A 27,858-nucleotide genomic window follows, 5' to 3' on the forward strand; every position below is an offset into this window, starting at 1 on the left:
ACTAGTGTGATAGCTGTTGTTGTAAGCGAACTCGATCAACGGCAAATGATCCTGCCAGGCTGAACCAAAATCCATGACGCACGCTCTAAGCATATCCTCTAACGTACGGATAGTGCGCTCTGACTGACCATCAGTCTCTGGATGATAGGCTGTACTCAAACTGAGAGTAGTATCCATCGCACGCTGAACACTCCCCCAGAATCTAGAAGTAAACCTGGGGTCCCGATCGTTGACAATGCTCACAGGCACTCCATGAAGTCGGACGATCTCCTGAATGTACATCCGTGCCATGCGATCCACAGAGTACTCTCAGCTATAGGCAATGAAATGCGCTGACTTGGTGAGTCGGTCCACCACCACCCAGATAGCATCACAGTTCCTCGGGGATACCGGCAAATGGGTCACAAAATCCATAGTGATAAACTCCCATTTCCATTCAGGAATAGGCAGACTGTGAAGCAATCCTCCAGGTCGTCGGTGCTCTGCCTTGACCTGTTGACACACCAAACATCTCGAAACAAACTGATAAACACTGCGTTTCATTCCCTTCCACCAGAAACGAGCACGTAGATCCTTGTACATCTTGTTGCTCCCAGGATGAATACTCAACTTAGTGCGATGTGCCTGAGATAAAATCTCCTCTCGCAACTCTTCATCCTGTGGAATCACAAGCCTACCAGACAAACACAGAAAGCCATCTGACTGATAATGAAATCCAGACAAGCTACCCTCGTTAGCTAGATGAGCTAAACGCTGGGTCTTCGAATCAGACATCTGAGCATCTCGGATCCGCGAATACAAGGCTGGCTCAGATAATATCGCAAACATTTGGATACTCTGCATACCTTTCTTATGCTTGAAGGTAAAACCTGAAGTACAACAGTCACTGATCGCACTAGACATCGAACAAGTCTGAAGTGCGGATAGTCGCACCTTGCGACTCAAAGCATCGGCGGTGAGATTAGCAGCTCTCGGATGGTACTTAATCTCGCAATCATAGTCCTTAAGCAAGTCCATCCAACGTCTCTGTCTCATGTTCAATTCTGCCTGAGTGAACAAATACTTGAGACTCTTATGGTCGGTGAAGATCTCAAATTTCTCGCCATAAAGATAATGACGCCAGATCTTCAAAGCGAACACAATGGCTGCCAATTCCAAATCATGGACTGGGTAGTTGTCCTCATGAAGCTTCAGCTGTCTAGAAGCGTATGCGATCACATGCCCATTCTGAGTCAGGACACAACCTAACCCTTGAAGAGAAGCATCTGTGTAAACTACATACCCTCCAGATCCTGACGGTAATGCTAACACCGGCGCAGAAGTCAACCGCCGTCAAAGCTCACGGAAATTCTCCTCACACTCGGAGGACCACTCAAAATCCACACCCTTGCGGGTAAGCTGCATCAACGGTCGAGCTAACTGAGAGAAGTTCAGAATGAAGCGACGATAATACCCTGCTAGACCCAGAAAACTACGGATCTCAGCAACTGTCATCGGACGCGACCAATTAAGTACCGCTTCAATCTTGCTTGGATCAACAGAAATCCCCTCCCTGGATATGATATGGCCAAGAAAAACCACTCTATCCATCCAGAACTCACATTTGCTCAGCTTGGCGTACAATTGCTCATCTCGAAGAGTCTGCAGTACCAACCGCAAATGAGAAATATGCTCTTCCGTATTACGCGAATAAACCAGGATGTCGTCAATGAAGACCACGACAAACTTGTCCAAATACTCCCTGAAGACACGGTTCATCAGATCCATGAATATAGCGGGCGCATTAGTCAAACCAAATGGCATTACTAGGAAATCGTAATGCCCATAGCGAGTACGGAATGCAGTCTTGGCTACGTCCTGATCACGGACTCTCAACTGATGATAACCAGATCTCAAGTCAATCTTGGAATAAATTGATGTGCCCTGCAGCTGGTCAAACAAGTCATCAACACGAGGCAACGGATACTTGTTCTTCACAGTGACTCGATTCAGCTGCCGATAGTCAATGCACAGCCGCAACGACCCATCCTTCTTCTTCACGAAGAGAACAGGAGCTCCCCAAGGAGATACACTAGGACGAATGTACCCCTTGTCCAAAAGATCCTGTAGCTGATTCTTTAACTCACGCATCTCTGACGGAGCCAGACGATACGGTGCTCTAGAAATAGGCGAAGTACCCGGCATCAACTCTATGCCAAACTCGACTTCCCTAGCAGGAGGAAAACCCGGAATCTCATCAGGAAACACATCTGGAAATTCATCCACAACAGGAATGCTCTCTATCCCAAAACTCTCAGCGGACAAATCAACTGCATAGATAAGGTAGCCTTCCCCGCCAGACTCTAGAACTCGACAGGCTCTCAAAGCTGATACCAAAGGCATCGGGGGTCGCGCTCCCTCACCATAGAAAAACCAACTCTCACTCCCTTCCGGATGAAAGCGTACTAATCTCTGATAGCAGTCCACTGAAGCTCGATAGGTAGTCAGCACATCTATTCCCAGAATGCAATCAAAGTCGTCCATCGCCAGGACCATGAGATTCGCTAACAGAATGTTCCCTTCGAACTCTTAAGGGCAACCCATCACTAGACGCTTAGCCAAAGCAGATTGGCCCGTTGGAGTAGAAACAGACATCACTACATCTAGTGCAATGCATGGTAACTTATGCCTCTTAACAAAACGTGCAGAAATGAAGGAATGAGATGCACCAGTGTCAATAAGTACAAGAGCAGGTATACCATAAAGCATAAATGTACCTGCGATGACTTTCTCATTCTCCTCTACAGCCTGATCATGTCTCAGGGAAAACACCTGGCCAGAAGCTCGTGGCCTCAAATGAGAACTCCCAGCAGACTGTCCCTGCGACCTCTGCTGTACGGTAGCCTGAGAACCCGATCCTGAACCAGAACCACCTCCCCCAGACATTGGGCAATCTCTCCGGATATGACCAGTCTCTCCACAACGGAAACAAGCTCCAGAAGCTCTGCGGCACTTGTCGGATGGATGGTTCTTCCCACAGTGATCACACTTGTCCTTCTTACCGAAACGGACAACACCTCCAGAACCAGAGGAAGAAGAAGATCCAGACTTCTTGAAAGTTTGGGCACGGGGACCCAAAGAACTAGCAGGTCTCGACTGAGAGAACGACCTGTTCCGCCGAATGCTGTCCTCTGCCTGATGACAACGGCTCACCAAACCCTCGTAGGACATGTCGTCGCCAACCGCCACACGGTCATGGATCTCAGGGTTAAGGCCCTGAAGAAACAGATTATACTTCATCTCTGAGCTATCAGAAATCTCGGGGCAATAGGATAGCAGATCAAAGAACCTCTGCTGATACTCATCGATAGACATGGTTCCCTGTCGCAGACTCAGTAGCTCGCCTGCCTTCGACTGTCGGAGTGCAAGAGGAAAATACCGCTTTTGGAAAGCTGTGCGAAACTCGGCCCAGGTGGCCACTCCTCTCGCTGCAACAAAAGGTGTAGAAGTAAACCTCCACCACCTGCGCGCACGCCCATCCAGAAGATAGCCAAGGGTCTCCACCTTCTGCTCATCGGTGCATTGGAAAGTCTGAAAAGTCATCTCCATGCGGTCTAACCAGTTCTCCGAATCCTCCGGAGACTCACCTCCAACTAAGGGCTTAGGACCCATAGCTAAGAATCGACGCACAGTGAAACGCTCATCGTCATGATGACGATGACGTCGTTCTCGACGAGGCTCCCGGTCGGCATCACCCCAACGCCCACCAACACTGCCATGAGAACTCTGGTCGTCACGATTTGACATCTACAAAAATACCTCAAGATGAGACTAAATCCCAAGAAATCTTTTGCATGCTCTGATACCATAAATGTAGTGACCCTTACCCGGATCACCTACTAAACAGAACTTAGGCATGCAATTAACTTAATTTAAAACAGATATCAGAATAAAACTGCGGAATCCAATAACATTATACAATCCCAAGTAAAGGAATCTGTAATTATCCAATAAAATACAACCAAATCGAATAGCTGTATAAACCCAAACAACAGTAATAAAACCTAGACGAAGCTCCAGCTGGCCAACCACTGACTAGCCCCTCCTGGATCCACCCTCCTCGTCCAATCGCAAACCTGCCCCATGGAATAGGGTGTCCAGAAAAATACAGATTACGAGACGTGAGCATACAATGCTCAGTACGAGAGTATGAGTATACATGCATGCAAAGTGAACTCCCTATAGACTCGAGGTCAAGGATCAGATAACAGAGACAGACCGGGCCCTGGTATGTAGCACGTTGTGCCGTCGCTTCAGGAGGTGGCTCCCATACCGAGATAACCATGGATACGCCGGACCCAAATCGATGGAAATCCATCCACTAACAGGATAGGGTACGACCCTACTACAGACATCTCGAAGGAGATATAGCAAGATGCAAATGAATGCAGCATAATATCATGGCATATAAATCATGCAGTCATATAATACATGCATACTCAGTCAGGATATCTCGAACAGTACTTTCGTACCTCAAAACAGTGAAAGCTCTACCAACTCTAGGTCCACGCCTATAGTCTGCTCTACACTGCCAAATGATACTACTATCATTAAAGTGCTCTAAAAGCCTTAACTAAGCTATTGCATACTCCTAAATATTTATAGGGAGCAAAAGCTATACCTTCGTCCGTCGTTAGCCCTTTGATGTCGATGCCTCCAGAACTTGGGCACAACTCCGCTACGACTACCGAACGCCTCTCCGACCTCTGGACCAAGCCTAAGAAGACTAGAACAGCTCCAAAAGGACTAGAAAGGAAAGGAGAACTCGGAATTGGCAAATGAAAGTGAAGCCTCGGCCTTCTATTTATAGACAACGATCGGAACTTCCGATCCTTGATCGGAACGTCCGAACCTCGATCGGAACGTCCGATCCTACCATCGGAGCTTCCGAAGATCCTGATCTGCCACGTGTCAAAATATCACTTGTTGACTTCGGATAGGGGTGATCGGAGCTTCCGGTCCTGATCGGAGCTTCTGATCCAACCACACGTCATGCCTGACGTAATAACATCGGTGCCTCCGATCGCTCATCGGAGCTTCCGATCCTGTTTGGAGCTTCCGATCGTGCCTTCGGAGCTTCCGATCCTTCCGATACCTAATTCAATTAATTAGCATTAATCCTTTAATTACTCAATTAGGGCACGGGCTACTACACCCATTCTCTTTTAGATAGTCCAAAAACTCGGTACTTAAATATTCTCCACCTCGATCCGATCGAAGTGCTTTAATACTCTTACCTAGTTTGTTTTCTACTTCAGCCTTGAATTCTTTGAACTTTTAAAATGCTTCAGACTTATATTTCATCAAATATAAATACCCATAACTAGAATAATCATCAGTAAAGGTAATGAAGTAGGTGTGACAAAATTTAGTACTAATACTAAATGGACCGCAAACATCTGTATGGATCAAATCCAACAGATTTTGACTACGCTCAGGTTTTCCTTTGAATGGAGATTTAGTCATTTTTCCTTTTAGGCAGGACTCACAAGTAGGTAGAGAGTTAATATCAGACATATCAAACATACCCTCTCCCACTAGCTTGTTCATCCTCCTTGAGGAAATATGACCTAGCCTAGCATGCCAAAGGTTTGCCGAGTTTTGACTATCGTATTTCCTTTTATTTGTTGTTATCGGTTTATCAACATAATTAATTGGAACGTCTTTTAATTGTAAGTTATATAGATCGTTTTCAAGTTGTCCATTTCCAATCAAACATTCATTCTTGTAAATATTGCAAATCTCATTCACAAAATTGCAAGAAAAACCATCTCTATCAAGCATAGAAACAGAAATAATGTTTTTAACTAAATCTGGCACAAATAAAACATCTCTAAAAAATAATTTAAAATCGTTCTGCAAAACTAAATAAACGTCTTCCACAGCTTTGGTTTCAACTCTAGAACCATTTTCGAGCCTTAGCTGGGTCTCACCCATCCTAAGCTTACGACTTCTTGTCATCACCTGCAAATCATTGCAAATGTGAGATCCACATTCGGTATCCAATACCCAAGAAGTAGTATTAAGTGAAACATTTATTTCAATGTAAAACATACCCTTTGCAGTTCGCAACTGCTCGAGATATACTTTGCAGTTACGTTTCCAATGACCGGGTTTCTTGCAGTGATGGCAAACGTCTTCAGATCCGTTCCCATTTGAAGACTTTGTCTTGCTCTTCTTCTTTGGTACAATTTTCTTGGGTGGGGCAGAACATTTCTTACCCTTTCCACTTGGCCCTTTCTTAGAGTTAGAAGAGGAACCAACCAAGAGTACCGGTTTATCCTTCTTTAATATGGCCTCATAAGTCACAAGAATATTGACCATCTCTTCAAGGGTGACCTCTATCTTGTTCATTTTGAAGTTCATCACAAAGCCGTCAAACGACGAAGGAAGAGAAAGAAGTAACAAGTCAACGTTTAGTTCATGCTCCAATGTCAAGTCGAGTGTTACCAACTTTTCAATGAGCCCAATCATGTGTACCCCATGCTCACGGACCGAAGTCCCATCTTGCATGCGGCATGTAATGAGCTCTTTAACGGTGGCATACCTCTCCGATCTTGACTGAGCTCCAAAAAGTTTCTTGAGAGTATCGTGAATGTCAGCAGCATTCACTGCATTCTCAAATCGCCTCTGAAGTTCATCAGACATCGAAGCCTGCATGTAACATTTGGCCTTAATATCATGGTCCCACCATTTGTCAAGTTTGACCAATTCTTCCGGACTCACATCAGCCGGGGCTTCTTTCGTAGGAGGCTTATCTAACACGTAGAAAACCCTTTCCGAACTAAGAACAATCCTTAACTTACGGAACCATTCCGTATAGTTTGCGCCAGTCAGTTTGTTTTGTTCAAGAATTGAGAATAGTGGATTGCGCGAATTCATTGTAATGAAATACTGAAAAGAAACAGACAATAATCAGTGATTGCTTAATTAATTTACTAAGACATAAAATATGGCGATATTTAATTTTATGAATTTCACTCCCACTATTTTAACGATTTCACTACCCTCTAGTGAAAATGAGAAACTGGTTTCCTTAGTGGAAACATGGAGTCCAATTGACAAATCATAGTCCCGAATAATATCAGCCAACCATAATTTTCAAAAGGTAGAGCCCAATTGCTTCCAAAGCAACCCCCATGTTTTTACCTCATGTCCAATAAGGGCCCAATAATATGACGTCGTTTATTGTGACATGTCAAGATGACCCATCAATATTAAGTTGTGATGGACGGTCGCCATGTGGATCCCCAATAATATGAGCCAATCCCATGGGAGTTCCACCCAACTTACAACATGTGTCGATCTAATGTACAGCTTTTCGACGAACGGGCCCCCCCAATAATATGAGCCGGACCATGCCCGCGGGTAGCATCTCATACATTGATCATTGATGGAAGGTAGGAATATTTAAACAATATTTAAATTACCTTTTGTTTATCTTGATATCAATTTTAAATCATATTTAAAATGAGGGATTTTTAATTTTGAAAAATTGTCTCATCATATCATATTTGTATGCTTGCGGGATTCATGCAATTTAGTCTAAACATGCATACAACAATAATATCATATATTATATTTAGGATGATCGACCCCAAAACTAATCGACCCGTGGTTGCCAATCACGAGTCTAAGTCCAATCCTAGGTGATATGCAAGTATGCAATGCAATCCTATTATATTGTGTTTCCAATTTACATTTCTTCGGTCTTTATTGTCTGCTGGGCCCACCTTTGTCTTCAAATCTTTATCTCCCACTAAGTCTAATAAATTTACAATAAATTTCGATGACAAGTAGGGGATACATATTTAAGGGTGGGAACGGGCCATAAACCAGACCCACTTTTATTACAAATGACAATTCAATTTGGGCCATAAACCAAGCCCATTAATAAAACCCAACAACAATAAAATCAAATGTAAACAACCTAACATACACCTACAAGCTTGGTCATGTCGATCGATCATCCTTTTATCCAATAATTAATTCAATAATTAAATAATTGGATAACATGCAATGACATCATAATTAAAAAGATAAAATCAAATTTTATCTAATCTTTTCATAAGATCATATCTTATCATCAATTGTACCAAAATAATCAATTTTATAAAATCTAATTTAACGGATAAAATTTATAAATTTTCCAAAAATTCAAATTTATCCAAAAATCAATTTTTAAAAAATTTTGGACTAAAATAATTTGACCCGATGCCTCGCGGACCAATCAAAAACAATTTTCGATCGGACCAAAAACTAAAATTTCGAAAATCAAAAATTCTAAAAAAAAAATCGAATTTTAATTTTCTGGGCTGCCCGGGCGTTCCCGGGCAGCCCCGCCTCCACGTGGGACAGGGCTGCTAATGTGGATTTGGGCAGCTCGTCGCTGCCATTGGGTAACGACGATCGCTGCCCTGGGCAACGATCCAATCGCTACCCCGGACGCCCTTGTTTCCTTCAAATTTTTAATTTAAAATTTTTCGTTTTGTTTCAAAAAAAACCGAGGCTAAAAATTTTGTACAATCGATTAATTTTAATCGTTTGATCTGAGAAACAACCTGTCTCTGATACCACTTGTGGAACATGTTCAGATCATATATCTGATACCCGGTACAGCGGAAGTTTAATTTTTTTTTATATGGAACGATTCCATATCATGGGTATCAAATCCTAACGATTAAATTATGCAAGTAAAATAATAATCACAATTAAATATTTTACTTTAAAATTCTTACACCTATACATATACACACATGTACACACAACACCCAACATTTTAAAGCACTCAACTCATTTTAATTGGAACCCTAGCCATCCAAACCCACACTAGCCGACTCTCTCTCTCTTTTCTTTTCCCCCTCCCTCTCAATCGGCCGTCCCCCCCCCCCCCTCTCCAACCTTCAGCTGCTGACCGCCGCCCTCCACCACCATTTCCGACGCCGGGAGGACCATCTTGGAGGTCAAGAGAAGCTGCTGGTCGAAGATTCTGCCATCCCATTCCCTTTCATTTTCGTTTTTGTTGGGTATTAAAGGTTGAAGGCAAGTTTAAACATTTCTTTGGGCATTCTAGCAAGCTATTTATGTTCCTATGCTAAACCTTTACTTAATTTTCTAAATGCCTTGTATTTTGAGTTGTATGGGTTCGGCTTTTTCTGATTTTCCTGCTAGGGTTATGTGATAAGTGTATTTTATACACTTAATTTATATATGATTTTAATTGTTAAATATTTGTTTCGAGCAGATTTATGTGGGTATTTTAGTGTTTTTGTGTTTACAGTGAATTATTGATTTTATGTGGAAAAGAGGAAAAAGAAGAAATTGAAGAAGAAAATAAAGGAATTAAAAGAATAAAAGAAAAAAGAAAGAAGAAAAGAAACGTACAGACAAAGGAATGAACAGTGATGGGCTTCTTTTAATTGGGCCAAGGTTTAACGCTAAAGTTTAGCGCTGCAGATGAGCTATCGCGCAAGATTTGTCAAGGCGAGAAAGTGGAATCCAGAAGCCTATGCGCGCCCGCCTGGCTATGTAAAGCGCCCGCGCGTCGCCAATTCTGAACTTGGAAATTTTTATTCGGAAGGAAACTTCTATATTTTGTGGGCTTTTGAGTGGGTTTTTGAGATGCGATATAAAAGGAATTTTTTAGAGTCAGAGGAGGGGAGCCGCCAAACACATACTACACGCATATCAGAGAATTGATCGTGAACTTTTGAAGAGTATTTCTGGAGCTCATCGTGAAGAACGAAGACGGAGATCGATAGACCGGAAACGGCGTCGACGACGGATTTGTTTCTTTTATCTTTTATTTATTTAATTCTGAATATGTTTGGATTTATGATTTATTGTTTTCAGAATTTTATTATGAACTAAATTTTTAGAGTCTAGAGGTCGGATTGAACCTGGTGTAGACGCTTTCATGAATTTTTGATTTTATTGAACTGAGTTTCTTCTAGATTAATTGTTTTTTTTCTAAAATTGATTGTCTTTTCAATTATCTGATCAATAATTAATTTGTAATATTTATTTGAAATCTGGCACTCGGGAGAGGAGATTTTGAATAGGACATTAGAAACTACACTATTAATTATTTATATCGCTCAGGAGAGTGTATAATTTTAATAGAGCTTTTAAAAGAGAACATTGTTTTTTGATAGATCACTGCGATAAATTCTTAATAGGGATATTGGAATTTAATTGTAGTTGATAAAAATTATTTGTTGCTCGGGAGAGGGAAATAATACACGTAAGTGTTCTTGGCTATTAATTGAATGAAATTCATGAAGATTAATTAATTAGGATTGACTGTTGTTGAAACCAGGTGAAATCTATACCTCTAGACCATTATTCTCTGATTGATTTTTAATTTGAAAGTTGTGGGCATGCTTTTAAACTCATTGATTATTTATTTTCTGCTAAATTCTCAAAGTTTGATTTTCTAGATAAAGTTTGGACTATTTTAATTACAAGCACTAATATTTTCATTTTACTTCCTGTGGGATCGATATCTGAATTAATCACTATATTAAAACTTGACACTCGTACGCTTGCGAGGAATTTTCACAACAAGTTTTTGGCGTCGTTGCCGGGGATTAAATTTTGATTACTTTTTAGTCTTGTTACCAATTATTCTAGATTTTAATTTAGAGTTTTTATTTTATTTTATTTTAAGTTGCTAATTAATTTCTTCTTATTTTTAATTGCAGTCTATGCAATGATCTCAAAGTGCGAATTCTCTATTGTTTGATCCGGAGATCGAGCGCACTGCACGTGCTTTAAGAAGAGCTAGAAGAGAAGAAATTGAGAGAATGGCTGAACAAGAAGCACAACAAGCTCCCCTGGTGCCTATCAGAGATCACTTCCGGCCGACTATCCAGGCTCACTATTCTGGAATCGCTCGAGGAACTATCAATGCCAATAATTTTGAGCTAAAGCCGGCCTTGATCAACATGGTTCAATCAAACCAATTTAATGGGAGCACCACTGCTGATCCTCACCTACACCTACGCACCTTCTTGGAGATAACCGATACGGTAAAAATTAATGGTGTATCTGAGGATATTATTCGCTTACGCTTGTTTCCGTTTTTTCTCAGGGATCAAGCCAGAAGTTGGTTGCAATCACTGCCGCTTGGAAGTATCACTACTTGGGAGGGGATGGCAGAAAAATTTCTTGCGAAATATTTTCCACCTGCCAAAACCACCCAATTGAAGATCGAAATCAGCACCTTCTGGCAGATGGACTCTGAACAGCTCTACGAGGCATGGGAAAGGTACAAAGAATTACTTAGACGTTGTCCTAACCACAATTTTGCAGATTGGGAACAGATCGAGTGGTTTTACAATGGACTGAATGCGCCTACAAGGATGAATGTCGATTCTGCTGCTGGAGGCACCATTTTTGCTAAGGACCATGTGCAGGCCTATGATATGCTGGAGGAGATGACGGTCAATAGTTTCCAATGGCCATTTGAGCATATAGGAGTAAAGAAGCCAGCTGGAGTGTATGCTGTGGATCCTCTCACGTCTATCACTGCTCAATTATCTGCACTGACTACACATGTATCTTCTTTGAATAAGATTAATGTTGCAGATTCAATTAGAGTTGAAGGATCACATACCCCAGAGGAAGTTAATTATATCAATCCTAGTGGCTACCGAGGTTATGGAGCTTACAGAAGTAATCCTGTTCCTAATACTTTTCACCCTAATTTGCAGAATAATGAAAATTTTTCTTATGCTAAAAATACTAATAAGGGTGATGGTAAGTTGTCTTTGGAGGACGTTGTTAGTACCTTTGTGCAGGAATCAGGTAAGAGGATGGCGAGAACTGAATCTCGCCTCGACATCTTGGAGACGCACATGGCCAACATGGGTGCTGTACTTCAATCCATGGAGACTAGCATAGGGCAGTTGGCGAACGCACTGAAAGACAACAACCGCGGCCAGTTCCCTAGCAATACTTAGGTAAATCCCAAGGAGCAGTGCAATGCCATAGAGTTGAGGAGTGGAAAAGAAATTGGATTCCAAGAACATGCCGTTGAAGAGGAAAAATTTGAGAAGAAATTTGAAGAGAAGGAGCTTGAACCTGACTCGAAGCCAATGTATAAGCCTCCACTTCCCTACCCGCAAAGGTTCAAGAAGAAGGCGTTGGATGAGCAGTTCTCCAAGTTCTTGGAGATTTTCAACAAAATTCACACCAACATCCCCTTTGCTGATGCATTGGAACAAATGCCAAACTATGCAAAGTTCATCAAAGAGGTGATGTCCAAGAAGAGGAGGCTGCTAGAGAACGAGGTGGTGAGCTTAACTGAAGAGTGCAATGCCGTGATTCAAAAGAAGATGCCACAAAAGTTGAAAGATCCAGGGAGTTTTACTATTCCTTGCACAATTGGTTCTTCTTATTTTAATAATGCACTTTGCGATTTAGGAGCTAGCATTAATCTCATGCCTTTGTCTGTTTTCAGGAGCTTAGGACTTGGTGAGGTGAAGCCCACAATGATTGCGTTGCAGTTGGCTGATAGATCTATCACATATCCGTTTGGAATCATTGAAGATGCTCTGGTAAAAGTAGATAAATTTATTTTTCCTGCAGATTTTGTTGTGTTAGATATGGAGGAGGATGCAAATATGCCCCTGATATTGGGGAGACCTTTCTTGGCCACTGCCGATGCCAAGATAGAGGTGAAGAAGGGTGAGTTGTCGATGGGTGTGGAAGGCGAGAGAGTGATTTTCAACTTATTCATGAAGACATCTAATCCACCCATCGAAGACTTATGCTCAATTGAACCGGTTACAAAGTTGGAGAGTTGTCAAAGAGATGATTTTGCGGTCGATTCATCGAAGGAGAGTGCACCAAATTTACCACCAAAGAAATTTACGAAGAAGAGAGCGAAATTTAAAAGGGGGTTCGTGGAATTTATTTGGCGCGTGAAAGAGAAAGGGAAGACTTAACACCGGTGAAAGTCGGGCTCACGACTCTAAACCAAGCGCTTTTTAGGAGGCAACCCAAAATCTTTATTTTTTGCTTTTATTTTTCATTTTAGTTAATTAGTTAATTTTTGTTTTTTTTAATGCATATTATTTGAGAATTTTGGAGGCCTAATTTTTAAAAATTGTTGATTTTTTTTCAGGATTTGTCCAGTATCTTATGCGCACTCGCGCATACCTGAAGAGCGCCCGCCCTGGATTGGGATATCACACTCGAGGCTTGTGCGCACCCGCTCCATTCCATTCGAGCGCCCGCGCTTCCCCTTCGTTGCACTGATGCAGAAACAGCGCCGCACCACAGCGCAATCGCGCAAAGGAAGCCATCATCTGCGCTGCCTCAAGCGCTAACGCGCTCCTAGCTCCCCAACCCTCCTCCATCCTGCGCTATCGCTCATACTATCTCACCATTAGCGCTAGATCATGCGAAAACGCGCCTCCCAAACTTTTAACAGCCAGCAGCGCTATTCGCTAATCTTCTGCGCCCTCCAACTAGCGCGATAGCGCATCATCATCTCCATTAACGCGTTCCTCAGCGCTAACGCGCTCCTTCCCAGCTACAATTCATGCGCCATCGCGCAATCCCTTGCAACCCAGCTGCTCTTCATCTTGCGCCAATGATTCCTACTCTGCAACTCATAATGCGATATCGCGCTCCCAGCTGCTATGCAAATAATCACCACCAGCGCTCCATGTTGTTTCTCTTCCTAGTGCAAACGGGCCACCTTGATTAGAAATTCCATGCGCAAATGAGATCACAACAGCCTAACATGTTCTCTCGCTCTCCTACTTGATCAGAAACATTGCTCTAATCAACTAACCAGCTGCAACGCACCATGCGCAATCGCACATCTGAAGCTGTCATGCCTAGCACTCTTTCTTTGCTTATACATTAAGTTGGTGTGGAGGCTGCGAAATTTTGTTATGAAGCTTTTGATATTACTCCGGGTACTGATGCTTGGTGTCGAAGGTATGAGTCCCTTGTTCATTTTATTGATTTTTAATCATTAGGAACAATGATTATATTAAGTTTGGGGGGTGAATCAGTGTTTGATTGAATTTTTTGGTTGATAGTTGGGTAGTTGAATTTTATTGTGTACTTTATTATTTGACATTTGGCCTTGATTGATTAGTCGTGAATTGGAGGCTTTTTGGTGCATAAAATTTATGTTTTTGAATTTTTGGAGTGGAGGTATGGTTGAGGGCTGCCAAGTTGTTTGTGTTAAGTCCTAAGAGATGGTATGGAGTGTGTTTAGGGGTTTGGAAGTAGGTGGGGGTAAGGATATATGGCTTGGTGGTGATTCCTCATAGTAGAAGTGTTGTGGGATGACATTTGCATTGAGCAGGGCAGTCTGATTTCGGGGCAGGGGAGGATCTGGAAGAGGTCTAGCCATGACTAGGGCTGATCGTAGGTCAATTTCTTGATGTTTTGGTCACGTCGGTATAAAATGGGCTCGTTTCGGGTAAGATTTCATCAAGATATTGATTTTTGAAGTTAAGGTGTCGGTGCAGAATTTTGAGGGCAAAAGTTGGCTGTCCGGATTGGGTTTTTGTTCAGGTTGTATAGGCTGTCAAATGAGGTTGAAAACAGGTCATATGGTTAGTTTGTAGTGTTTGGAGAGTGTCGGTTTGAGCGGTGTTGAATTTGGCTAAGGGATGATAGAGTTAAGGGTTTTACGGTTTGGTTGCTCGGTTTAAGGCAAGGTTGAGGAAAGTAAAGAATAGTTGGGCTTTTAGCTTAGGGGCAGCCACTCACCCACCTTGCATCCATATTTTTGAGTTGAGTTCCATTTCTTAAGTTGCATATTCGTGTGCGTGAGTTTCATCTTTGAGCCAAACAATATTTTCAAAGGAAGTCGATACAAGTTCTTGCATGCTAAGTATTTTGAGTCGAGTTATGGAAGTAAAAAAAGTATTTTTGAACAAAGTGAGTTGATTGTGACTGGACAGGGCAATGTGGGTTGAGGGATGCCTCACCTACTTGCCATAGACGTGTAGTAAGCGGCTGGGAGACATCTCAGCTCCCCTACCAAAAGAGACGTGTAGTAAGCGGCCGGGTTCATCTTGGCTCCCCTACCGAAGAGGAAAGTAAAAGGGCAAATCGCGTCGGGAGAAATCTCGGCGTCTTGCCGGCATAGGCACTGCAGCTGTAGTAGCCCGTGCCCTAATTGAGTAATTAAAGGATTAATGCTAATTAATTGAATTAGGTATCGGACGGATCGGAAGCTCCGAAGGCACGATCGGAAGCTCCGAACAGGATCGGAAGCTCCGATGAGCGATCGGAGGCACCGATGTTATTACGTCAGGCATGACGTGTGGTTGGATCGGAAGCTCCGATCAGGACCGGAAGCTCCGATCACCCCTATCCGGAGTCAACAAGTGATATTTTGACACGTGGCAGATCAGGATCTTCGGAAGCTCCGATGACAGGATCGGACGTTCCGATCGAGGTTCGGACGTTCCGATCAAGGATCGGAAGTTCCGATCGTTGTCTATAAATAGAAGGCCGAGACTTCACTTTCAATTGCCAATTCCGAGTTCTCCTTTCCTTTCTAGTCCTTTTGGAGCTGTTCTAGTCTTCTCAGGCTTGGTCCGGAGGTCGGAGAGGCGTTCGGTAGTCGTAGCGGAGTCGTGCCCAAGTTCTGGAGGCATCGACATCAAAGGGCTAACGACGGACGAAGGTATAGCTTTTGCTCCCTATAAATATTTAGGAGTATGCAATAGCTTAGTTAAGGCTTTTAGAGCACTTTAATGATAATAGTATCATTTGGCAGTGTAGAGCAGACTATAGGCATGGACCTAGAGTGGGTAGAGCTTTCACTGTTTTTGAGGTACGGAAGTACTGTTCGAGATATCCTGACTGAGTATGCATGTATTATGTGACTGCATGATTTATATGACATGATATTATGCTGCATTCATTTGCATCTTGCTGTATCTCTTTCGAGATGTCTGTTAGTAGGGTTGTACCCTATCCTGTTAGTGGATGGACTTCCATCGATTTGGGTCCGGCGTATCCACGATTATCTCGGTATGGGAGCCACCTCCTGAAGTGACGGCACAGCGTGCTACATACCAGGGCCCGGTCTGTCTCTGTTATCTGATCCTTGACCTCGAGTCTATAGGGAGTTCACTTTGCATGAATGTATACTCATACTCTCGCACTGAGCGTTTTATGCTCACGTCTCGTACTCTATATTTTCTGGACACCCTATTCCATGGGGCAGGTTTGCGATTGGACGAGGAGGGTGGATCCAGGAGGGGCTAGTCAGTGGTTGGCCAGCTGGAGCTTCGTCTAGGTTTTATTACTGTTGTTCGGGTTTATACAGCTATTCGATTTGGTTGTATTTTATTGGATAATTACAGATTCCTTTACTTGGGATTGTATAATGTTATTGGATTCCGCAGTTTTATTCTGATATCTGTTTAATTAAGTTAATTGCATGCCTAAGTTCTGTTTAGTAGGTGATCCGGGTAAGGGTCACTACATTTATGGTATCAGAGCATGCAAAAGAATTCTTGGGATATAGTCTCATCTTGAGGTATTTTTGTAGATGTCAAATCGTGACGACCAGAGTTCTCATGGCAGTGTTGGTGGGCATTGGGGTGATGCCGACCGGGAGCCTCGTCGAGAACGGCGTCATCGTCACCATGACGACGAGCGTTTCACTGTGCGTCGATTCTTAGCTATGGGTCCTAAGCCCTTAGTTGGAGGTGAGTCTCCGGAGGATGCGGAGAACTGGTTAGACCGCATGGAGACGACTTTTCAGACTTTCCAATGCACCGATGAGCAGAAGGTGGAGACCCTTGGCTATCTTCTGGATGGGCGTGCGCGCAGGTGGTGGAGGTTTACTTCTACACCTTTTGTTGCGGCGAGAGGAGTGGCCACCTGGGCCGAGTTTCGCACAGCTTTCCAAAAGCGGTATTTTCCTCCTGCAATCCGACAGTCGAAGGCAGGCAAGCTACTGAGTCTGCGACAGGGAACCATGTCTATCGATGAGTATCAGCAGAGGTTCTTTGATCTGCTATCCTACTGCCCCGAGATTGCTGATAGCTCAGAGATGAAGTATAATCTGTTCCTTCAGGGCCTTAAACCTGAGATCCATGATCGTGTGGCGGTTGGCGACGACATGTCCTACGAGGGTTTGGTGAGCCGTTGTCATCAGGCAGAGGACAGCATTCGGCGGAACAGGTCTTTCCCTCAGTCGAGGCCTGCTAGTTCTTTGGGTCCCCGTGCCCAAACTTTCAAGAAGTCTGGATCTTCTTCTTCCTCTGGTTCTGGAGGTATTGTCCGTTATGGTAAGAAGGACAAGTGTGATCATTGTGGGAAGAACCATCCATCCGACAAGTGCCGAAGAGCTTCTGGAGCTTGTTTCCGTTGTGGAGAGACTGGTCATATCCGGAGAGATTGTCCAATGTCTGGGGGAGGTGGTTCTGGTTCTGGTTCAGGATCGGGTTCTCAGGCTACCGTACAGTAGAGGTCGCAGGGACAGTCTGCTGGGAGTTCTCATTTGAGGCCACGAGCTTCTGGCCAGGTGTTTGCCCTGAGACATGATCAGGCTGTGGAGGAGAATGAGAAAGTCATCGCAGGTACATTTCTGCTTTATGGTATACCTGCTCTTGTACTTATTGACACTGGTGCATCTCATTCCTTCATTTCTGCACGTTTTGTTAAGAGGCATAAGTTACCATGCATTGCACTAGACGTAGTGATGTCTGTTTCTAATCCGACGGGCCAATCTGCTTTGGCTAAGCGTCTAGTGATGGGTTGCCCTTTAGAGTTCGAAGGGAACGTTCTGTTGGCGAATCTCATGGTCCTGGCGATGGACGACTTTGATTGCATTCTTGGAATAGATGTGCTAACTACCTATCGAGCTTCAGTGGACTGCTATCAGAGATTAGTACGCTTTCATCCGGAAAGGAGTGAGAGTTGGTTTTTCTATGGTGAGGGAGCGCGACCCCCGATGCCTTTGGTATCATCTTTGAGAGCCTGTCGAGCTCTAGAGTCTGGCGGGGAAGGCTACCTTATCTATGCAGTTGATTTGTCCGCTGAGAGTATTGGGATAGAGAGCATTTCTGTTGTGGATGAATTTCCAGATGTGTTTCCTGATGAGGTTCCGGGTTTTCCTCCTGCTAGGGAAGTCGAGTTTGGCATAGAGTTGATGCCGGGTACTTTACCTATTTCTAGAGCACCGTATCGTCTGGCTCCATCAGAGATGCGTGAGTTGAAGAATCAGCTACAGGATCTTTTGGACAAGGGGTACATTCGTCCTAGTGTATCTCCTTGGGGAGCTCCTGTTCTCTTCGTGAAGAAGAAGGATGGGTCGATGCGGCTGTGCATTGACTATCGGCAGCTGAATCGAGTGACTGTGAAGAACAAGTATCCGTTGCCTCGTGTTGATGACTTGTTTGATCAGCTGCAGGGCACGTCAATTTACTCCAAGATTGACTTGAGATCTGGGTATCATCAGTTGAGAGTCCTTGATCGGGACGTAGCCAAGACTGCATTCCGTACTCGCTATGGGCATTACGAGTTCCTAGTGATGCCATTTGGTTTGACTAATGCGCCGGCTATATTCATGGATCTGATGAACCGTGTCTTCAGGGAGTATTTGGACAAGTTTGTCGTGGTCTTCATTGACGACATCCTGGTTTATTCGCGTGATACGGAAGAGCATGTTTCTCACTTGCGGTTAGTACTGCAAACTCTTCGAGATGAGCAATTGTACGCCAAGCTGAGCAAGTGTGAGTTCTGGATGGATAGAGTGGTCTTTCTTGGCCATATCATATCCAGGGAGGGGATTTCTGTTGATCCAAGCAAGATTGAAGCGGTACTTAATTGGTCGCGTCCGACGACAGTTGCTGAGATCCGTAGTTTTCTGGGTCTAGCAGGGTATTATCGTCGCTTCATTCTGAACTTCTCTCAGTTAGCTCGACCGTTGACGCAGCTTACCCGCAAGGGTGTGGATTTTGAGTGGTCCTCCGAGTGTGAGGAGAATTTCCGTGAGCTTCGACGGCGGTTGACTTCTGCGCCGGTGTTAGCATTACCGTCAGGATCTGGAGGGTATGTAGTTTATACGGATGCTTCTCTTCAGGGGTTAGGTTGTGTCCTGACTCAGAATGGGCATGCGATCGCATACGCTTCTAGACAGCTGAAGCTTCACGAGGACAACTACCCAGTCCATGATTTGGAATTGGCAGCCATTGTGTTCGCTTTGAAGATCTGGCGTCATTATCTTTATGGCGAGAAATTTGAGATCTTCACCGACCATAAGAGTCTCAAGTATTTGTTCACTCAGGCAGAATTGAACATGAGACAGAGACGTTGGATGGACTTGCTTAAGGACTATGATTGCGAGATTAAGTACCATCCGGGAGCTGCTAATCTCACTGCTGATGCTTTGAGTCGCAAGGTGCGATTATCCGCACTTCAGACTTGTTCGATGTCTAGTGCGATCAGTGACTGTTGTACTTCAGGTTTTACCTTCAAGCATAAGAAAGGTATGCAGAGTATCCAGATGTTTGCGATATTATCTGAGCCAGCCTTGTACTCGCGGATCCGAGATGCTCAGATGTCTGATTCAAAGACCCAGCGTTTAGCTCGTCTAGCTAACGAGGGTAGCTCATCTGGATTTCATTATCAGTCAGATGGATTTCTGTGTTTGTCTGGTAGGCTTGTGATTCCACAGGATGAAGAGTTGCGAGAGGAGATTTTATCTCAGGCACATCGCACTAAGTTGAGTATTCATCCTGGGAGCAACAAGATGTACAAGGATCTACGTACTCGTTTCTGGTGGAAGGGAATGAAACGCAGTGTTTATCAGTTTGTTTTGAGATGTTTGGTGTGTCAACAGGTCAAGGCAGAGCACCGACGACCTGGAGGATTGCTTCACAGTCTGCCTATTCCTGAATGGAAATGGGAGTTTATCACTATGGACTTTGTGACCCATTTGCCGGTATCCCCGAGGAACTGTGATGCTATCTGGGTGGTGGTGGACCGACTCACCAAGTCAGCGCATTTCATTGCCTATAGCCGAGAGTACTCTGTGGATCGCATGGCACGGATGTACATTCAGGAGATCGTCCGACTTCATGGAGTGCCTGTGAGCATTGTCAGCGATCGGGACCCCAGGTTTACTTCTAGATTCTGGGGGAGTGTTCAGCGTGCGATGGGTACTACTCTCAGTTTGAGTACAGCCTATCATCATCGGAGACTGATGGTCAGTCAGAGCGCACTATCCGTACGTTAGAAGATATGCTTAGAGCGTGCGTCATGGATTTTGGTTCAGCCTGGCAGGATCATTTGCCGTTGATCGAGTTCGCTTACAACAACAGCTATCACACTAGTATTGGGATTGCACCTTTTGAGGCGTTGTATGGGCGACGTTGTCGTACTCCACTCTTCTGGGAAGAAGTGGGGGAGAGACAGGCTGAAGGACCGGAGTTTATCCAGCAGGCGATAGACATTGTTGATCAGATCAAGAAACGGATTAAGACTGCACAGGATCGTCAGGCCAGCTATGCTAATATCAAGCGTAGGCCTTTGCAGTTCGAGGTCGGGGAGAAAGTGTTTCTCAGAGTGTCACCTTTCCGCAAGATTCTCAGATTTGGCCTTAAGGGCAAGTTGTCTCCCAGATTTATCGGTCCGTTTGAGATCTTAGAGAGTATTGGCGATTTGGCTTATCGACTAGCATTGCCACCGCATCTATCCAGCATTCACGACGTGTTCCACGTATCTCTGTTGCGACGGTATGTGGCCGATGAATCTCATATTCTGCAGCGATCTGAGGTTCGGGTAGACAAGGATTTGACTTATGTTGAGAAACCTCTTCGCATCCTTGATTATAAGGATAAGGTTTTACGGAACAAAGTCATTCCTTTGGTTTTAGTTCAGTGGCAGCGCCGAGGCACTGAGGAAGCTACTTGGGAGCTTGAGGACAGGATGCGTAAAGACCATCCTGAGTTGTTTTGATTTAATTCTTTAAGTTGTATTCAGTTGCAAACTCTGTAAACGTTTGATTTGAATAAAGAATGTTTCTGATTTCTGTATTTGCATTCGGTACTTAAGATCTGTTTTCGAGGACGAAATATCTTAAGTGGGGGAGAATGTAGTAGCCCGTGCCCTAATTGAGTAATTAAAGGATTAATGCTAATTAATTGAATTAGGTATCGGACGGATCGGAAGCTCCGAAGGCACGATCGGAAGCTCTGAACAGGATCGGAAGCTCCGATGAGCGATCGGAGGCACCGATGTTATTACGTCAGGCATGACGTGTGGTTGGATCGAAAGCTCCGATCAGGACCGGAAGCTCCGATCACCCCTATCCGGAGTCAACAAGTGATATTTTGACACGTGGCAGATCAGGATCTTCGGAAGCTCCGATGACAGGATCGGACGTTCCGATCGAGGTTCGGACGTTCCGATCAAGGATCGGAAGTTCCGATCGTTGTCTATAAATAGAAGGCCGAGAATTCACTTTCAATTGCCAATTCCGAGTTCTCCTTTCCTTTCTAGTCCTTTTGGAGCTGTTCTAGTCTTCTCAGGCTTGGTCCGGAGGTCGGAGAGGCGTTCGGTAGTCGTAGCGGAGTCGTGCCCAAGTTCTGGAGGCATCGACATCAAAGGGCTAACGACGGACGAAGGTATAGCTTTTGCTCCCTATAAATATTTAGGAGTATGCAATAGCTTAGTTAAGGCTTTTAGAGCACTTTAATGATAATAGTATCATTTGGCAGTGTAGAGCAGACTATAGGCGTGGACCTAGAGTGGGTAGAGCTTTCACTGTTTTTGAGGTACGGAAGTACTGTTCGAGATATCCTGACTGAGTATGCATGTATTATGTGACTGCATGATTTATATGACATGATATTATGTTGCATTCATTTGCATCTTGCTGTATCTCTTTCGAGATGTCTGTTAGTAGGGTTGTACCCTATCCTGTTAGTGGATGGACTTCCATCGATTTGGGTCCGGCGTATCCACGATTATCTCGGTATGGGAGCCACCTCCTGAAGCGACGGCACAGCGTGCTACATACCAGGGCCCGGTCTGTCTCTGTTATCTGATCCTTGACCTCGAGTCTATAGGGAGTTCACTTTGCATGCATGTATACTCATACTCTCGCACTGAGCATTTTATGCTCACGTCTCGTACTCTATATTTTCTGGACACCCTATTCCATGGGGCAGGTTTGCGATTGGACGAGGAGGGTGGATCTAGGAGGGGCTAGTCAGCGGTTGGCCAGCTGGAGCTTCGTCTAGGTTTTATTACTGTTGTTCGGGTTTATACAGCTATTCGATTTGGTTGTATTTTATTGGATAATTACATATTCCTTTACTTGGGATTGTATAATGTTATTGGATTCCGCAGTTTTATTCTGATATCTGTTTAATTATGTTAATTGCATGCCTAAGTTCTGTTTAGTAGGTGATCTGGGTAAGGGTCACTACAGCAGCCATGATCATGATTGAAACTTGAGTCACAATTCGAGGATCTAAGTTCTAAAGCAAAATCAAAGTTAAATTTTCAAGTATCAGTTGACTCATCTCAATTTATTCAGTTTTATGTTATGCATGCATTTCAGTTAAGTCAAGAAAGTTCATAAGTTTCATGGCGTGAGTTGTTGTGAGTTCATACTTGCATGTTGTCCCATTTCCCTTATTTCATGCATGTTTACAGTTTAATTTTCAAAGTATATTATGTATTGTAGTTTGAGTATTGCTAGGAGTATTTTAAAAACCCTTGTTATATCACTGTTTATACTTGCTGGGTCATTAGACTCACTATGCTTGTTTGTTTGCCAGGTGAGGAGCATTTTGTTGAGACCGAGGGGCAGGCTCCTCGAGGTTGAGGTCGCCGGTGGTGCGAGGCCCTAAGACCGTCGCTGCTATGTTTCCGCTTTTGTTATGATTGTAATAAAGAGTTTAAACTTATGTACTTTTGATAATAGCCAGGATGTGTTTCCCTATGCTTAAGTTTTATTTGTTAAACATGTTATTTCTATTTTGGCAACCGGGTGGTGGTTGCCTTTCCTTTTCGTACTTATGATTATTGCAGTAGTTATGATTAACGCATTTATTGCTTTTGGTTAAAATTTTTGTCTATGACAGGGAGGTTTTACTTACTTACAAACAAGTCATGGCGAAATTTTTTTTAAAATCCGCGTTTTCTTTTATTATTTATTTAAGATTTGAAGTTAGGGTCGTTTCAGTTGGTATCAAAGCACGATCTTGGTTTGGGCTGAGCCTACTGCCGGTTTCCGAAACTCAAGGGATCTCGCCTCAAGGTCTGTAAGTTTTAATGAATTTTATATGATAGTCGTAATTGATTTATTGATTTAAATGTTTTGATGTCATATTTTTAAGAATATTTTCAAAATAGATGTTTAAATCCTTTAAATGTGTAATTTCAGTGTTTAATTTTGTTTAAAAATTTCTGTTAGTAGTTTTGAAGTGTACCATTCAAATGTTTATTTTTTTAGCATGCGACCTCAAGTTAAACAGAGTTGGGGTACCAATATTTCTTCCAGTTTTGGACAGTACAGGAGAATTGTTTGAGTTATTAGGCAGTGTTAACAATTCTTGATGAGATTGTAGGAGTTGGTTGAAAACATTAAACTTGTGCATTAGGAAAATATTAATTGATGTGTCCTTGTAGTAATTTATTCTCTTCTGGATGAAATTTAGTTGGATAAACTAAGTGTATAGTTTTCTTAGAAATTTATAGATGTATGTTTTGTCAGTTAAGTTGTGAATCGAACTGGTGTGAAGACTTGAGGTATATACTTTGTTTATATTATTATGGATAGTTTTGATTTTTTCTTTTGTTATATGGGCAAATATGATTTTAGAAATAGTGAGTCGGTTACTATGAGCCTTTCAATTATGTGAACTATTATTCCGATCATTAATTCTTTTTTCCTCTTTTGTGCTCATATCTATTGCAACGAATTCTTTTGAGTATCCGAAATTTCTTTGCACATCCTTTGTTCATTTATGGATTCGTATGCCATCAATCAACGTTGTATTCTGCTACTTTGACATAGGTTAAACTTTTAATAAGACTTTATTCTTATCTCACACTTCTTGAAATTTTTCTTCGGTTATAGAGTCACATGTTGATGTGAGTGAGATTCATTTTGTCCTTATTTTCGGTTATCTACTTATTTTGTAGTTGACATTTGAATATGCATTGGGACCGTTGTTTCCCCTGATTATTGACTTGTGCGGACTTCTCTCGACTGAAGTCACATCGATTACTCTCAATCATGCTTTGATTGTTTGAGCATGATTTCATTACTCATGGATGAATGATCACGAGATTTGTATCTTGTTGGCTCATATTCATTATTCTTGGAGCCTCCATTATTATTCACCCATCCCTAGAATTTAATTATGAGTTGGTTGTTTTCACTTATCTAGATTTTCATTTTCAGCTCGTTTTGTTTGTAATGCTTGCATCATTTTATTTTACATTAAGCAGCATTACTTGTTTGTCTGTTTCCTTTCATGATCCATCATGATGAGGATTTGGGTGGATCATAATTTCAATTATCATTTCAAATCCTTGTGTAGAGAAATGGCTCGTAGCCGCTTAGTGAGCGTTTAGACTGTTGGAATTTATCATTTAACTAGATAAATTCCTAAGTTATTGTTGTGATCCTAGGAGTAGCGACTATCAATTGTATCTAGTTCTAGTGAGTAGATTGCTAGGTAGTAAATTATTTGATTTGGGTTGTTTCAATTTTGAATAGGATCGTTAAGAGTAAACTGATTTTTTTTTTTGGTAAGCTGAATGGGTGAACAGTTGCGAGATAGGAAATAGAGTTGTCCCTAGAGACATTTGGGTACTTTATATTAGCATTCTAAGGTTTTGTGAATGTCAACCGGTAGGACTATTGCACCAACTATGGGAACAAAATGATGAATAGAATATTCAAGCGGTTTACCGGATAACCTGTAGATTTATTTACCGGTGAAATACTAAGGTACTAGAGGAATACTAAGGAAGCATATACGATCGGGTTACAAACTCTTCAAGGTGCCTAATTGGGTACAAAGTTCTTGAAATATAAATTCAGGTTGTAGATATAATAATTTGGGAATTTTGGATTTTCGAACTTGCTGTCCAGTTGAACTAGGGAATTGAGAAATGTTTTCAGGCGATATGTAAGAATTGTTTGGTACTTAGAGGCTATCTAATCAAAGAAGTGGATAATAACTCGTGGGATAATTTGACTTGAGGTGTAAATATGGATCTCCTAGTCGTTGCGTCTGGGATAGAAAAGGTGGATAAATCCGTTGGAAGATTTTAACTAAGAATTAAACTTTCGGTAGAATCAAGAATGCCTAAGAGACGAAAGTATAAATTGGTGAATGGATAATTGAGATCTGTGTAGTTGTCTATTTGGATTCATTATATTATTGGATAACATCTTGGAGGTGAGCAACAATGGATTATATGGTTATATTTTCTTATCAAGGATTAGATTAGATTTATTTAGAGAAATGGGTCAATCAATACTAACTTGAGGAGAGTCATTTGTTCCACTTAAAGGTTAGTTAAACTAGAGTCGTTGTTTAAGAGAATTTTAATCATCCATAGAGGCGTTGTGAGATGTAATAACTAATAAGGGATTGAGCATAGTCCAAGAGTATTAAGCAAATCATTGCTAATAAGTGGCGTAGACCTTTAGAATTTCAAAATGGTTGTTAGGTTGTTTTTGAAGGTATCATTGTTTGGTAGTACTATTGACTTGGGTATATAAGAAAATTAACTCGATTTTTCGGTCCTTATGCAATTGTTGAGGAGATGGATAATTTATTTTATCATTCGAGCTGGCACAGAGTTGTTAGTGATACATGATGGGTTTTTTGTATCGATGTTTGGGAAATATGGGTCAGATTCATATCTTATTTCGAGGTCTAACGAGGTAGAATTGTATATTCTCTTAGTTATCCTATTTACAAAAGTTTAGTGTTTAGTTGCTAAGTATTCTGGGAACTTGTGGATTTCTCAAGAGTTCAAGTTCTGGATTATATGAGTTAAGTTTAACTGGTGAATAGACATTAAGCATAGTTTCGTTGTAGTAACCCGCATTTCTAATTAGTGATTAAATGAGTAATTAATCACGTGATCATGTTTAGATTAAGTAAAACATGATTAAGTAAGTTTCTGTTGGGATAACGGACTTCAGAAATGGATTCAGAGCACTCGAAATAATTGAATTGGTTCAGCGAGATCGGACGGTCCGAAGAGGAGATCGGACGATCCGAAGTGGATCGGAAGCTCCGTGCCAGGATCGGAAGCTCCGATCGAGATCGGAAGCTCCATCGGCAAGATCGGAAGCTCCGATCTGACTCAGTGAATATGTCATCGGTTACATCAGCAAGGTGATGTCATGGCTGACGTAATATCGGGCGATCAGAAGCTCCGAAAGGGCGATCGGACGTTCCGATCGAGTTCGGACATTCCGAACCAGCTTCGGAGGCTCCGATCGTTGCCTATAAATAGAGGGTCCGAGAATTCATTTTCTCGCACCAATTCCTCTCTTCTCTCTCGATTCCTAAGCCTTCTAACTCAGATCTAGGGAGATCTAGGCGTCCTACGGGGAATCCGGAAGTGGCTTAGTGATCTAGACGTCATCGCGGAGCTACGGCCTAGTTTTGAGGCTATCGTCAGCAAAGGGCTAACGACGGACGCAGGTATAGCTTTGGCATCCTAAAAATATTTAGGAGTATGCAATAGCTTAGTTAAGGCTTTTAGAGCTTAATTGTTGATGCATGGATATTTGCATTGTAGTAGCTAGTAGACTGAAATAGTAGGCTTGGAGTCTAGACCAGCAGAGCTAGGTTTGACCAGCAGTGTTAGAGGTACGTAAGTACTGACCGAGATAGCCGTCATGACATATTTGCTTATATGTTGCATGAGTATGTGCTATATGTTTTATCATGTTTTAGCATGTTTTACCGCCTTAGCACATACATGATTTTACGTGTGACTGCATCCGGAGAGATGTGAGTCATTGACAGTCTCCATTGGGAACGATAATCTCATTTTGGACTCGAGTCAGGTATGACAGATTCCATATGAGGCTTGTATCCTGTTTTGGATTTGGGTCAGGATGGGGTTGGCTCAGCCCTGATATGGAATATACGAGTACCCCGCGGAGTAGCTCTCTAGCCGGTACTGTATATTCCCGGAGCCATGAGCAAGTGTTTTCACTTGAGTTTTAAATCATCTGTGTACGCATATTTGTATTTATATCATTGCTTCGTATTGAGCGTTCTAGCTCACGCCCCTGTGTTTGGGTATTCGTTGTGTACCTTGTGGCGGGGCAGGTTTGAGGCTGGACGGTCCAGGCGGCTCTCAGCAGGATTGAACTTTGGGGAGTGCGAGGTTGTAGAGGGTAGGGATTTATTTACCCTGAACCTTCGATTTGGTTGTATAACAGTATTTATACACTTGTGACAGCGTCGGTTGTATTCTGCCGATTGGATTTGTTGTATTTTAATTATCCGCACTTTACGCTTAAAGCTTTTATTGCGTGAGCTTTTACTATAACTCTGATTTGATAGTGGATCCGGGTTGGGTCACTACATTTTTGGTATCAGAGCGACGCATTGCACTGGGAATATCGTAAAGCGGATTAAGTAATTATCTGTTCTTATGTAACAGATGGCAGATTACGACGAAAGTCACGGTAGCGTAGATGGCGGTCGTTGGGGCGATCCAGATGATCGTAGACGTCGGGGACAGCCCAAGGAGCGCAGACGAGTGAGCATGCGTAGATTCAAAGAAGTTAGCCCGAAGCCTTTGACGGGTGGTGAGACAGCTGAA

The sequence above is a fragment of the Henckelia pumila genome, chromosome 2 (genome assembly GCF_033568475.1).
Source record: "Henckelia pumila isolate YLH828 chromosome 2, ASM3356847v2, whole genome shotgun sequence".
NCBI classification, from domain to species: Eukaryota; Viridiplantae; Streptophyta; class Magnoliopsida; order Lamiales; family Gesneriaceae; genus Henckelia; species Henckelia pumila.